Source organism: Triturus cristatus, chromosome 10, assembly GCF_964204655.1.
Source record: "Triturus cristatus chromosome 10, aTriCri1.1, whole genome shotgun sequence".
NCBI classification, from domain to species: domain Eukaryota; kingdom Metazoa; phylum Chordata; class Amphibia; order Caudata; family Salamandridae; genus Triturus; species Triturus cristatus.
The window spans coordinates 400,816,336-400,832,133 of NC_140593.1; positions in this window are offsets into that span (position 1 = coordinate 400,816,336).

A 15,798-nucleotide genomic window follows, 5' to 3' on the forward strand; every position below is an offset into this window, starting at 1 on the left:
AAAAGACTATTTTCCCTGAAGTAAATGGCTGTGTTTAGCTGAGGAGATTACAATTAGCTAATAAACAAAACACATTTTCTTTCATAGCAAATTTAGGATGGCATGGGGCAAATATTATTTTGTGCCCTATACCCATTATCATTCCCCTACCCTAAAGATAAATACAACCTGCTGTCTCTACCAGTACGTAAGGCACATAGGGCGAAGCCCTGTCCTCTGTACCATTTGGTAATTGTGTAGGTACTGGCATTGCTGCAGCTACAGAGAAGGAATTTCTAACCTTTGCCCTGTACGATGAATCTGTATGAAACCTACTATAAACAAAGTATGTCAGCTTAAGTTTGAACTCAAGAAATTGTGCGCAGGCCGTCAAAAGGAAACTTACAGGAGTATAAAAAAGTGACAATTTCTACTTAAATTCACAAAGTGAACCCAAGAGGTCAAAGGCCCCATTAGGTGTTCAGTGACATGCTGGACATAGCCAAAGGAGATGAACATTGAGGTTGGAGGCTACACTGTCTGCAAAGTCACTCCTGACGGATCTTGCCTGGTAGACAGTGCAACAAGGTACTGAACAAAAATATGCTGAAGAGAGTTTTTTGTGAATTATGGGCTTGTAAAGAAGCAGATACCAATATAGAAAATGCAGTAATAATTACAGAGAGGAACACATTCAAGTACCTCTCTTTATCTTACGTATTACCAAATAAGAATTAGCTGGTGCTTCCTAAATAAACATGGCTTACCATATTCTAAAAGGCTACTATAATTCATATAGAGGTACTATGGCCAAAAAAATGCATGAAAAAAATGCATGTTAGCCCTTGGCCGGCTTTCTGTATAGGATCATGGAAAGTAGCTTGCAATATCCTTTTAGGCTTGGCTCAAAACTGCTTTGTTTGTCACAGCTAATGCCATGAACATATAGTAAATATTCAGAGATGGGCATTGAGTCCACCCCCTTCGGTCATTGCTTGATGGAAGTGCCATTCATATTTTTTCCCGCCCACACTACAGTCATTCATTGTTTCAAGTGATTGTCATGACAAATGGAGTTTTATTACTTTACCTACCATTTTATAAGCAAGTAATTGTAGACTCCAGTAGGGAGACACACAAACCCTAGACATGGCAAAGGAGTCCTCTCTGGCCCCAAAGTCCCTTAAAACATTTACCCATGCAGCTGTCTGAGCGGTATGGGCCATGAGGCCGGCAACACTGCCACACCACCACATCCTGGCGTTCATGAAGGGTCAGTTTTTCAGAGGCACTCAGGGCTGGATTAACCATTAAGCAAAAATAAGCACATGTTTAGGGCATCAAGGGAAGGGAAGCACCACAGGAATTTTCCATTGCTAGAGTTACCATGGACCATATGGTGCAAAACTGAAAGTGGTGCAGCTGAACCTATAAAGTGGAAGTATGCAAAAATAAAAATTATTTTCCATTTTACTGTAAGTATAAAAAAGATATATATATATTTTATGGTTTATTCTTGTTTATATTTTGAATTAGATATGCATGGGGGCACCAACATCTTTTAAGTGCTATGGGCCTCTAAAGCTCTTAATCCAGCCCTGGAGGCACTCTTTGGCAGGAGTGTCATCCAGGCTGTACCTCATTGATAAGTGTTTCATTGCCTCTCAAGCTTTGGAGGTTATGGTGGAAGTGGCTAGCTGCCAGGGACGCTGATGTAACATATGCTGAAACCCAGCTATTTATTGTAACTTGCATTTATGCACACACCATGGTAAACTAAATGATTGTATTTCTACAATCTTTGCTCACCACATACCCTGCATAGAGTCACAGTTTGTGTTGAACATGCATATTAGAAGTGACTCTTAAGAGCTGCACTTTCACTCTACCCTGCCACCGACTGGATATGTCTGTGAACTCTGGGATGACGTCAGATGGAATCGCTTCTGGTGTACCAATAGTTTCTAGATTTCATTCTCATGTTTTGTTAGCTAAGACAACAGCAGACCAGTATCCTCTAACCAGTGCTTTGAATGGAAATAATGAATTGCAGGTACTCATTATTTAGAGTTCCAGTTTGCTCCTGAGAAGTAGCAATCACTAGAGGAACTCCACAGGGTGTGGAGGGGGGAACGGGAGGCGCGGGGTACTAGGAGCTAGCGGCCTCCATTAATAATATTGACCACAGGAAGCTGCTCCTAGAGTGGTGTGACCCTACTACAGTTGTAGAACTGTTGTGAGTTGGGACATCTCACAAAAAGTGACGGACTGGCCTCACACACCACCTGGTGTCATGCTTCATCATCGGCCAGTCCTCGCCCTCCAAAACCTTCATTTGATGGAGGGCGGGCATACACCTGGAGACAGGGATGCACTTCTAAGCTAAAGAGTGGGGGCCCATGGGGTGGAACGTGAGGTTAAAAATCATTATAGTTACCAGGATATTTTTAATGTGATCAATAACTATATGATACTAAAAACAAAGTGACGGCGGGTGGGGTATATAATGTCCCCTAGCCGTCTAGTGTAAGGTCGACATGTTTCTGCCTAGTTGGCCCGAGCGGGTCCAGGGCATTCATCAGGACCTAGAGTTACAAAAAGGGGGCTCCGTTCTTACCAACAGGTAGCAAGAAATTACCACTGCGCGGGTGTGGCGGGAGCCACACTCCACTCCCTAGATGGCTTCCAACTGTCAAGCCCTAGTTAGACAAACTACTTGCCACATGGGGGGAAGGGAGGAGACACTCCTGTTCAATTGTCTGAGGCAGAGTGTCCCGTATTCAGCCTAAGGTGTTGCTCCTCGTCCGCCCGGATGAAATATCCTGGTAACTATAATGATTTTTAACCTCACGATGAAGCATGACACCAGGTGGTGTGTGAGGCCAGTCCGTCACTTTTTGTGAGATGTCCCAACTCACAACAGTTCTACAACTGTAGTAGGGTCACACCACTCTAGGAGCAGCTTCCTGTGGTCAATATGCTCCTGAGAAGTGCCATTACTCTCCCATTAAATGCACTGCAGCAGTGCTTTGAAGTGCAGGTACTCTCCCTTTCAAGTTAAAGAAGTGCAGGTGCTCCATACCAGACAGTACTTGCCCATGTAAAGTGCTGCCTATATTCCACCGCTGCCTCACTGTGATTGACTTTTGCTTTTGACTCAGTTTTGTGAGTGTTTCTCCGTCTATTCCTCAAGTCATTGAGTATGTGCTGTCTGCTTTCAATTTGCTGTCCATCCTGCCATGCACGTCGAAGCTCCCCCATTTGTCTACGCCCCAAGAAAGATGCGGCATGCAACAGTATTTCTATGCATCCCACCCACTTCCAAGAGGCAGAGACAAAGTGGGAGCCCAGACAGTCAGAAAATTGGAGAGAAATTCGGGAAAATGCACAAAAAACAAATTCCTCATAATTTGTTGTTCTCTGAGCCAAAATCCACAGGCTTGCAACGTTTCATGATGGTGGCCATGTTATGCCTGGAGCATTTGATGCATCTGCATTCCCGTTTCTCAGGTTGTCTGTTCTTGGTCTGTATGCACTTTGATCCTGGTATAATGAAGCTTTTGATTCTGAATATTAATATTGTTATTCTTTGTATTACCAATAATAATTGATAATTTGTAGAGGGCAATGTTCACTCAATAAGGGCCAGATTTGCTAAAATTATGAATAATGATTTCAAAATAGCGATTTTTTTTGCAAATCACAATTAGGAAATTGGTATTCATAATGTATCAAACTTTTATTTTAAAATAGCGATTCCTAGTATGTCAGAAATCGGCCTACCTCATGAATATTAATGAGGTAGGTCACAGTTTGCGACCCACAAGGAATCATAGCCATCAGAGGGATGGTGCCTGCTTGGGGTCAACAGACCACAATGTCTGTAATTGCTTTTAACTAAAGCAATCTTTTACTTTTTAAGTGCAGCCTGTTTTCCTTAAATGAAAATATGGACCCCTTCCAATTTGCGAATGGTTACCACCTCCTTTGAAGAGGTTGTAAAATATGAATGTTTTGCAACCATAATTCGGTCGCAAAACATTACTACATACTACTGTGAATCGGTATTTGGGCGGGGGTGGGTTCTAAACACACCCTTACAAATACCAATTCGCAAACCCAAACTGTAAATCTGTGGATTCACAGTTTGGTGTTTCTCTACACCAAAAAACATTTTTTGTGGTCGCAAACAACCTGATTCTGTGAATCGGACTATCGGCAACCTCAAAAATGCTTCGTACATGTAGTCCTAAGAGTCTCTTGGCATAATGTGGGGATCCATTGCATGATTGTACCCTGTTTGGTTAATGCTGACCCAGGCATAATGATGTGGCATAATGGTGCTACTTCTTGGTGTAACGTAGGCATCAAGGGAACAAGGTGTGACCCATAACAAAATGTTGGCCCTGGAATGATGGTGGTAATTCCTTGCACATTATGGACTGCCATTACATGACGGCACCCAGATCTAACATAATGTGGGCACTGGCATATTTATGGTGATTTCTAGTTTATTGCGAGCATGCATGCGTGGTGATACCCACCACTTTATTAATGCTGGCCCTTGCAAGATGTTTTAATCATTGTGTAATGTGGACGCCCATAGCAAAATGCTATGCAGTTTGGTTAATGCTGGCCATGCCATAATGATGCTTATTCTTGGCCTTTTGTGGGAATCCTTAACATGATGGTACTGACCTGGAATAGTGATGGATCTGGCATACTTGGCATGTTAGCTTCCACTTTTGCATAATCCTTACACAGACATCATGGAGACAATTGTCGGTATCCTTGTATTGAACTCATCCATCTGTTCATTCAACGATTGATTCATTCTAACACTCACATACACACACTCACACAGGAGTAATGTGCTTCGCCACCGTCAGTTGCAGTTTGGCAAATTTCATCATGGCCTTTCCTATCTCGGGGCAGGGAGCTAGGCCCAAAATACAGGCATCCATAGTTGTTTAGTGACTGCTCACCCTCGTGCCCTTGAGGAAATATGAATTTTGTGATCAGTTATGTCCCCTATCGTAGACCCCAACGGCTCCATGTGCATGCTATAAGTACATGTATGTTCCCTCCTGCTCCAGTTTTGAAGACGCAAATATATGTGCGTCCACCGTCAATATGTCCTCTTTCAGATCCGCCATGAATGGGTCAGATATTCCATTCCTAAGTATGAAAGGCCACCGACTTTATGTGGTTCACTTTCCACATTTTACAGATTCAGGCGAGTAGGCCCGAATTCTGTCATCAAGCCTTTTTCCTGCCTTCTGCCTCTGAAAGCTCCAGTCTGAGCCTGCATCTGTATCCATGAACTTTGTCCTACTCCCTGCGCGGCTAACGGTGCCTGATCCAGCATATTGCCTGCCAAAAACTGTATTTCACCTTCAAGATTATCTCCTCCGCTCCTCATCCGATGCATTCCTGTCTAGCAGTTTAGGTAAACATTCCTCCAGCTACCGTGCAAAGGGGCCAGGCCTCGCTGTCCTCATGCAAGTAATTCATAGTTCCGTTACCATGGAATATTCCTACCCCCTCGCATCTCATGTAGACACTTAGACGCTTGTACACGCACTAACAGTCAGTATAGAATAGATTCTATCCTAGAGACCTTTCCTTTTGGATAACACAGTTCTTTAAACATAGGATATTAGATATGATTTGGGATTAGGTTGACATAACCCCAGACTTCTGTCTCCACATGTAGAGCTAAATGTCAAGTCCCCTTCACCCTCTAGTTGCACGTCAATCACACGTCATGCGGCTGCGCGCGCATCTCTGCCGAATATTTCTGCTGACATTGCAGGATTCTTTTATGGATCCACCCACTTGTGACATCATATTTAATGACGTATTTTAGTTACACCCATGTATACGCCTCTATTAGTTACGTATGCACAGTTTATCTGTATTATCAGCTGTTACGCCTCTTGCATCTGTTTCACTGTAATGTATTTTCTATAAAACTGCTTATCTGTCAATAATATATGCCCTTCCTTCCTGAACTTTCGTGGTGATGGAATAGAAAGCCTACAATTCGAATTGTATTCCTTTGTATAGGAATAAAGCCTTTTAAAACCTCTAATACCACGGATTCTGCCTCTTATATTTACTGAGTTATTCTTAATAGACTTTACCGCATAAAAAATAGTACCGGTAATTAAATATTTACCACATAAATTGGCGCCCGAATAGGGACACTTTCTCATCTCACGCGCCGGAGGTGCGTTGCAGGCCCGGTCTCCTGCCACAGCTGAACGGACAACTACGCGTACCTGCAGGATTTCCTGTATCTCCCTCCGGCCGAGCGGGGGTGACTGAGGCTGCGATCAACACCCAGACGAGGCGGTGAGAAGTGCGAAGTATCCCGACCAGAGCCTAGCTGAGAGAGCAAGATCCGAGGTATACAGAGGCCCACCAGGTTCCGAAGTTCCGAGTCCAGTCGAGTCGAGTCCTGTCCGGTCCAGTTTCAGTTCCGTTCCGAGGCCTTCCGTTCCGAGCTACCCGGTGAGTACCATTACCGGGGAGGCATTTAACGTGCACATAGTCTGTGCCGGTCAAGACGGGTTTGGGTACACAAATCCGGTCTGCACTGTTTCAGCAGTGTATCTGTACGGTTTAGCAGTATATATAGTAAGTCTTGCATATAAATAAGTATTATCTAGTATCAGTATTATGTCAGTAACTAGTTTTCTATTAATTATCATTGTTCGTTAAAACTGTTAAGTGTTATATATATTTTAATACGTTCTATACATTGTGGTGTGAATGACTGTTCATTATTGTGTTCATTGTATAAAGTGTGTTCTAGAAATAAGATCTAAAAATGCCGCTCTTTTCGAAACTAAGACAGATCAAAACCAGAAAAGGGGTACTCGAAGAAACTGTTCCCATCCCACCTAGGGATACTCCAGGATACTTTATGTATCATAAGCATGGTCTAGATGCCGTATTATTTCTTGATTTATGGGTGGACTACACCAAAGAATTACCAGAGAATCAGAGATGGCCCGCAGCAGGGACCTGGGATGCAGATTGCATCATGAGAGTAGAAGAAGAATTATGGAAAAAGAAAGCCAGACAGTCACAGAAAGATGCCATTGAATTATGGCGTAAAGAATCATACAGACGTACAGAAAAAGCACACAGACAGGAAGAGAAAGGTAGAGAGAATTCAAATAAAACTCGAGAAAATCTATTACTTGAGGAAGGAACCCGAGTAAACTCAGAACAAGTAGATAGACAAAGAAACACTCTTATGAATGGTATGTATCCTCTTTTGGCCGAAGGGTTACCTAAGGCTATCCCGGAAATACCAAAAGACTTAACTCCTCCATTACTCCCGATAAAAGCACATCCCAAAACAGCAAAGGACGTTTTCCTTTCCTCCTATTTAGATGACGTAGCTCCCGAGTATGCTAATGCCATACCACACATACCGCTTGCCGATGGTGTTCAACACCACGAGCATTCGTCTGTACCCCCGCAACTACAAACTCCTACACAAGTTCCCACAGGTCCGTCCGTTTCTACAGTTTTTTCCCGCATCTACAATTTCTATCCTACGTCCAACGAATCCTTTCGTGCCTAGCACCTCAGAGGGTGCTACAGGAGGTACGACAGACATGTTTGCCACCCCGCCGCGAAATAAACAGACCCTTAGAGATTTAGCACTCCAACGTACACCCCAACTAGCGACATCCGACATGTTTAAAGAACAGCTTGTGGATTGTAGATACGACCCAGTACCAGGTAGACAGGATAAATTGCTCATATCATCACTACGTATAAGACGAGCTACATTATATTTAATGACAATACCAGGAATGGGTGAACACCTAGACGAAATATATCGCTTTGTCCAAACAGGGCGAGGTCCAGAAAGTATTAACGAAGCTATGGAATACCAGAAAGTGGATGTCCAAAGACAACTACTACGTTTTTTCATAAATTGTGTAATTAGGAATCAAGACAGGCCCGGGGCAGATCACGATACCATGCAAAGACTTGTCAAATGGGGTCAGAACATATCAGAAGAGAAACACGATAGACAGGCGTGTATAATAGCCATGAGTCGAAAGATCCGCAAGGAAGTAGAACGAATACATAAAGAAAGACGAGAAACAGACAGAGTAGAATCAGAAGAGGAGGAGGAGCAAGAATCAGAACAAGTAGAAACAATAGCTTATGTAGGTAGAGGAAGACCCCATAATAATACTAGAGACTTTAACGACCCGATACGTCCAATACGTCCAGAATATAATAGACATTTTCCAAATCCTATGTTAAATACAAAATCCCCCGAACACCTATTCCAAGCCGCCGATAAATTACTTCGAGATCGAAGGGGGTACCATGTGCTCGATTCCATGGACGAACAAGAATTAGCCAGGTCAGCAGTACAATGGGCTGACAGTCCCAGCGACTACAATGATGATGTACTTGCACACACGTTTCTGAATCTTGACCCATACGAACAGCGTTTAGCTAGTATATACATGATTCAACACCTCCTTATATTATATAAAAGCCAACACTCCGATCCAGGACCCTAACCTGACATATTGACAGAACTACTAACGAACATATGGAGAGGGTCAAGTACTGATCTGATCAAAGAAATTCTAGAATTCCGAAACCAATATTTAAATTTCGTATGCCCAGAACACGTTCCAGTTCCCATCATAGGAAGAAAAATGTATCACATAGATAGACAGAACCCGTTACGCGAAGTACACCCAATCAGAGGTGACGGTAATAACTTTACACGCGTGTTTGTGTACACGCCTATAACTAAACTAGAATTATTAGAAATGAAGAAAGTAGTACCCAGCCATGACAAGGACCCAGCAGGTTTCCACCGCGAGATAAAAGACATGTTACTCATGGGAGAGTATACCTACCCCGATATTATGAAAATATTAAAAGTCCTATTACCCGCCGGTGTTTATGAGAAACTCAAAGAAAAGGAATGGGAGGTGGGAGACCAAAAGATAGACTGGACAGCATTAGAAAACGAAGAGAAGGCCCGAGCTGCAGGATCAGGGCTTGGGGAAAAGACTACAGCACTAGCAGGACTACTAGTGCAGGTACTGCCACGTTTATTAACTACGAAAAAGGAAGACTGGGGTGCAATATCAGCCTGTAAACAAAAGCCAGATGAAGACACTAGTGATTTCTATTCCCGATTTGAAAAATGTTTTGGTATAAATAGTGGTATAAAAGCCAGTAGCGAGTCATATCCACATCTGTTTGTGACAAAATTAGTTGAAAATTCTCTGCTACAAGTTAAGAATAGAGTATTGAAATTCGAAAGTACCTGGCAAGGTAATACCCCATCACAGATGTTACAGATGTTACAATATCATCACAATAGAATTAGAGAAGAACAAGAACACGAACAAAGACGTATGAAAGATACAAAAATGAAAATGCTTGTTGCTCAGTCAGTCCCAGCTGATGGTCATCAAAAGGGTAATTCCGCAGGTCCTACGAAAGGGACATGCAACTATTGTAAACAACAAGGTCATTATATACACGATTGTCCAGTCTTGAAACATAATATTGCTACAGGTAGAACTCAGGAGAGACCACGTCCACCTAGACAGGATCAGAATCAACAACAAATCTCTCAGCATGTACAACCTAGGTTAGCTCCGCAACAACTAGCTCCGCAACAGGGAGCTCCACAACAGATCGTAGCACCACCGCAAGCGCAGCCTATTGCTGCAACACAAGCAACAACACAACAGATGTATCAGTATGCACAAGCAGATTATCCCGATTATCAGCGATACTCATGAGATAGCCTAGAGAGGGAAGTTGGCTTACCCCTTATTGAGGTTCCTGTAGACCAAGAGGGACCTTATGTACATAGTGAACTATTAGGGGAAGACAGAAAGTTTTTACTTGATACAGGGGCAAGCAGAACAACTATAAGACGCAGTGAAGTTCCAGGGGCACCCCTCTCAGGCTCACAAAATATTTCCCTTGGATTCTCAGGAAAACCTATAATAAATGACGTAACACAACCTCTTCCACTTACAATTGGTCCGTTGACACGTACTACAGATTTATTGCTTACTAAATCATGTCCAGAAAACTTGTTAGGTATAAAAACATTGAAAGCTCTAGGAGCTATAATATGTTGTTCTCCGGAAGGAGTACGACTATTTCTACGTGACTTCAAAGGTCACTACGTGTCCAGAGACATGGATCACCGACTGCAGAATTTACCTACACATTTATGGGCACAAGGCCCCACTGATGTTGGTTGCATGAATATTACACCATATCGTGTCACACTAAAAACAGGAGTAATACTACCACGAATACGACAATACAAGTTACCACCCGATGCTGTTGTGGCTTTGCTGCAAATCATTGACGAGCTCATTGCACAAGGAGTGGTTGTCGAAACCGACTCCAATGTATGTAATTCCCCGATAATTCCGATTCTTAAAAGAACGGATCCAAAAGCACCACCAGTATATCGATTAGTTATTGATCTGCGCGAATTAAATAAATGTATTGTACCACAATACCCTGTGGTCCCAGATATCTCTTCATTACTAACAGCTATTTACTCAGAAGCAACGTTCTTCACTGTAATTGACCTCAAAAATGCCTTCTTTAGCGTCCCAATCGATCCGGAAAGTCAATACTTGTTCGGGTTCAGTTTAAATGGACGAAGTTTTAAATTCACACGCGCACCTCAAGGATTTACAGAAAGCCCCAGCATCTATAGCCAAGCACTGAAACGAGAACTTGACAGTATCCACATGCCAGTTAACACTGCCTTGCTTCAATATGTCGATGATCTGCTGATCACCGCCCGAAGCGAACCTGAATGTGAAACAGCGTCACTGACGGTTCTGAAATTTCTGGCCGACAAGGGGCACAAGGTGTCCCCTTCTAAGCTGCAATTCTGTGTCCAGCGAGTTGTTTACCTTGGGCACTCGCTGTCCAAGGAGGGAAGGCAGCTTACACCCGACCGCATCCAGTTAATCGCTAACATGCCACCACCCAAGACACAAAAGGAGGTACGGGCATTCATAGGCCTCACTTCGTACTGTAGGCAGTGGATCCCTCAATATGCATTTCTAGCAAAACCACTCATCCAGTTGACAACACAGGAGGCAGCCACATTGACTGTCCTCCCTTGGACTCAAGAACATACACACGCCTTTGAAAGCTTAAAGAAAGCTTTATGCCAAGCACCTGTTTTAGCAACACCATGTTACAGCAAACAGTTTACACTCTTTGTTACAGAACGCGAAGCTACTGCCTTGTCAGTACTCACTCAGGAACAAGCAGGATCACACAAACCATGTGCTTATTTCTCTAGTACATTAGATCCAGTAGCTCAGGCTCTTCCTGCGTGCCTGAAATCGGTGGCAGCAACAGCTTTAGCAATCAGACAAAGCGATGCCATAGTGTTAGGACACCAATTGACAGTACAAGTACCACATGCAGTAGAGGTTCTCTTGAACCGCACACAAACACAACACTTGACTATAGCGAGACTCACCGGTTACGAATTAACATTGTTTCAGCCACACATAGAAATCAGACGTTGTAATACGTTAAACCCTGCCACACTGTTACCAGTGGGCGGAACAGATCCATTGGCACATGATTGTGTCGAAGTCATTACTATCACGACGAAACCCAGACAAGACTTGACAGATATCCCTTTGTCAGATCCAGACTTGACATTGTATGTAGATGGGTCATGTATGAGAACAAGTACAGGAGAGCTAGTGGCCGCTTACGCAGTCACAACAGACACTGAAGTCATTGAAACAAATCGTATTAACACTTTGTCAGCTCAAGCAGCAGAGCTCATCGCTCTGACACAAGCCTGTATTCAAGCCACAAATAAGAAAGTCAATATATACACAGATTCACGTTATGCATTCGGAGTCGTCCATGACTTCGGCGTACTGTGGCGAGAGAGAGGTTATTTAACTTCTCATGGTGCCCACATCCAGCACGGACCCCTCATTCAAACACTATTAGACGCGATTCATCTACCCACTGCAATATCGATTATGAAATGCAAAGCCCATACAAAAGTTACCGATATCATTTCTCAGGGTAATGACCTAGCTGACAGAACAGCTAAACAGACTGCTCAGAATCAGACTCTCACAACTGACATGACAAAGACAATAGTTCCGACACCAACACATTGCATGACAGTTAAGGATCCCGCCCTTGATGTAATTGATATACAGACACATGCTACACCAGAAGAAATAAAGAAATGGACTGAATTAGGAGGGATCCAAACGGATCAAGGATGGATGACGAAGGAAAAATCTATATGGTTTCTTCCCGACTCTATGGTTCAAGTCATCATTAACACAATACATAGTCCAGCGCACCTAGGAGAAAAAGCTATGCTAGACAGCATTCAACACATTTGGTTCAACAAACACTTGCGAGCAGCAGCTAAACAAAAAGTTCGTACCTGTATGATATGTTGTCAGTTTAATCCAGGTAAAAGCATCCCCGTAGAGCAGGGTGGATTTCAACCTCCCGATCATGCTTTTGAAGTCCTCCAGATGGATTATATCCAGATGAAACGATGTCGAGGATTCAAATATGTTCTCGTAGTTGTCTGTGCTCTTTCCCGTTGGACAGAAGCATACCCGGTTTCAGATTACACTGCTCCGACTACTGCCAAACAGTTAGTTCGAGAATTCTTCCCACGGTACGGTTTACCACGTGTTGTCTACTCAGATAACGGCCAGCCGTTCTCATCCGAACTAATGAAACACGTTTCCCTTTTGTTAGGCTACCAATGGAAATTCCACTGTGTCCGGCATCCCGAGGCCGCAGGTCTCGTGGAACGCCATAATCAAACTCTGAAAATTAGATTGTCCAAAATATGTAGGGAAAAAGGTGTCGATTGGATAGTAGCCTTACCAGTTGCACTCTTTTACATGAGAATGGTAGCACATTCTCGAACAGGGCTATCCCCGTACGAGGTGATCTTCGGTAGACCACCAAATATGTGGGGGACGCCTATACCTCGCAAAATAACTGATGTTGACTGTAATATGCTGACAGATTACCTGGCTTCCTTGATGTCTGCACTACAATCTTGTCGTTCACAGGTAACCGCAGCTTTTCCCGATAATACTGAGGTGAAGCCCCATGACGTGGTTCCTGGTGACCTGGTTTTGGTCAGGAATTTCGACCGGAAGACCCAACTGGATCCTAGGTGGAAGTCGCCTAAGTTGGTTCTACTGACTACAAGGACTGCCGTGAAGATTGAGGGTCGCAAAGGGTGGTTGCACTCGAGTCATATCAAGAAATTTTATGGACTACCATCCAGTGTGAACACTCAACCCTGTATTCCCTCACAGACAGACTCAAAGCTCCCCTTGGTTGAGAAATCAAAACCAGAACTTTATAAACTAAAATTGAGGTCTAGTAAGTCAGACAATTTGATTGTTTAAGTCCTCTCCAAGGTGAATCGGTTGAATTTGTCTCTGACATGTATCCTCTAGACCGGAATAGAGAAAGAAATCAACAGATGCAGCTGAAAAAACATGCGTATTGTAAATCGCTTCGTAGTCACTGCACAGTAACATTATTAATTTTGTTTTTTCTAAGTCTTCTGATTATTATTTTCAGCATACTATTGCACATGTATTACCCTATTCTTAAGCGTGCTTACAACACAACTGCAGAACATTCTTTTAGCGAATTACCTCCGCATGAGTTGTCCTATAGATTTGCGCTGCGCAACAACACATTTATTAGTATGTTACATCATTCCCATCAGACCAGCAATGCCACAAATTGTTGGATATGTGGCCGACTCCCTCCCTATCAGAACTATAAGGGAGTTTTGCCCCTCTTTCCCTATCCGTTCACACACAATGGCTCCTGTGGAGCATGGTTTAGTCTGATTAATTCCCTAGATTCAAATTCCGCAGTTTATCAAGACAACTGGGTATGGGGAAACCTGAACCTAGTTTTGCTTAAAGTCTGCTACCCTAACAAGGAGGGACTTCCCAAAAGAACAGGAACTGATCTAGAAAATGAAGTATATGGATTAGGTAATTTTACACTTAACCTCATGATCCTGAACGTTGAATCTGAAGCTACACCAATCTTGCCCGCCATGTCAGTATTCCCAGTAAAAGGGGAATTATGTATAAGAAAGAATGGTTCCATACATATGGGCCATAGTAAATGCACCACTGTAATAAAATTCAGTGATCAAGGCAAGTCTACATTTAGAGCTTCCCATCATTCCTACTTCATATGTGGCCAGACCGCATATATATGTCTACCTCTAGATTGGGATGGTACCTGTTACATAGCATTCCTTCTGCCACCTGTTTTCCTAGCTCCTCCTGATTATCATAGAAATACCCATTTAGTACACAATAGACAACAGAGAGATCTCCCAATTGTCGATTACACTGAAACAGCATGGGAAAAATACACAGATTTCAATAAAGGGTTCTTCCCCTATATAGGTACAGTCACTAATAGTAAGCTGATACGTAGATTAACCAGAACCCTTGAAGCAGTAGTGAATGAGACTATTTCCGCCTTAGGCAATTTAACAGAAGAGCAGTCTGCTATGCGGATTGTTGTGCTTCAAAATCGTCTTGTCCTTGACGTCATCCTGGCCGATAGGGGCGGAGCTTGTAGGGTCATCGGATCAAGTTGCTGCATTTTCATACCAGAAAATTCGCCGTCAGTATATAAAGCCATAACTCGCCTTCATAAGATTATAAGCCAGATACACCAGAGTCCAGGCACCTGGACTTGGTCCGGTTGGTTCTGGGGCGTGTTGTCAGCCTGGGGATGGAGAATCCTATCCTTCCTGGGTATTGGCTTTCTCATACTATTCAGTTGCTGTTTATGTCTACAATGTGGGCCAGCGATTTGTGGTCTGTGTGCCACATCGTGTATCCCACATCCAAGTTTTCGTTCAAGATCCCGGAAGAAGAAAGAAGAACAAATGATGCTATATGAACAGATCGATGGATTGATGAAGATCGATATCTCCTGAGGGTCCGTAGGGGACAAGGAGGGAATGAGGAAATATGAATTTTGTGATCAGTTATGTCCCCTATCGTAGACCCCAACGGCTCCATGTGCATGCTATAAGTACATGTATGTTCCCTCCTGCTCCAGTTTTGAAGACGCAAATATATGTGCGTCCACCGTCAATATGTCCTCTTTCAGATCCGCCATGAATGGGTCAGATATTCCATTCCTAAGTATGAAAGGCCACCGACTTTATGTGGTTCACTTTCCACATTTTACAGATTCAGGCGAGTAGGCCCGAATTCTGTCATCTAGCCTTTTTCCTGCCTTCTGCCTCTGAAAGCTCCAGTCTGAGCCTGCATCTGTATCCATGAACTTTGTCCTACTCCCTGCGCGGCTAACGGTGCCTGATCCAGCATATTGCCTGCCAAAAACTGTATTTCACCTTCAAGATTATCTCCTCCGCTCCTCATCCGATGCATTCCTGTCTAGCAGTTTAGGTAAACATTCCTCCAGCTACCGTGCAAAGGGGCCAGGCCTCGCTGTCCTCATGCAAGTAATTCATAGTTCCGTTACCATGGAATATTCCTACCCCCTCGCATCTCATGTAGACACTTAGACGCTTGTACACGCACTAACAGTCAGTATAGAATAGATTCTATCCTAGAGACCTTTCCTTTTGGATAACACAGTTCTTTAAACATAGGATATTAGATATGATTTGGGATTAGGTTGACATAACCCCAGACTTCTGTCTCCACATGTAGAGCTAAATGTCAAGTCCCCTTC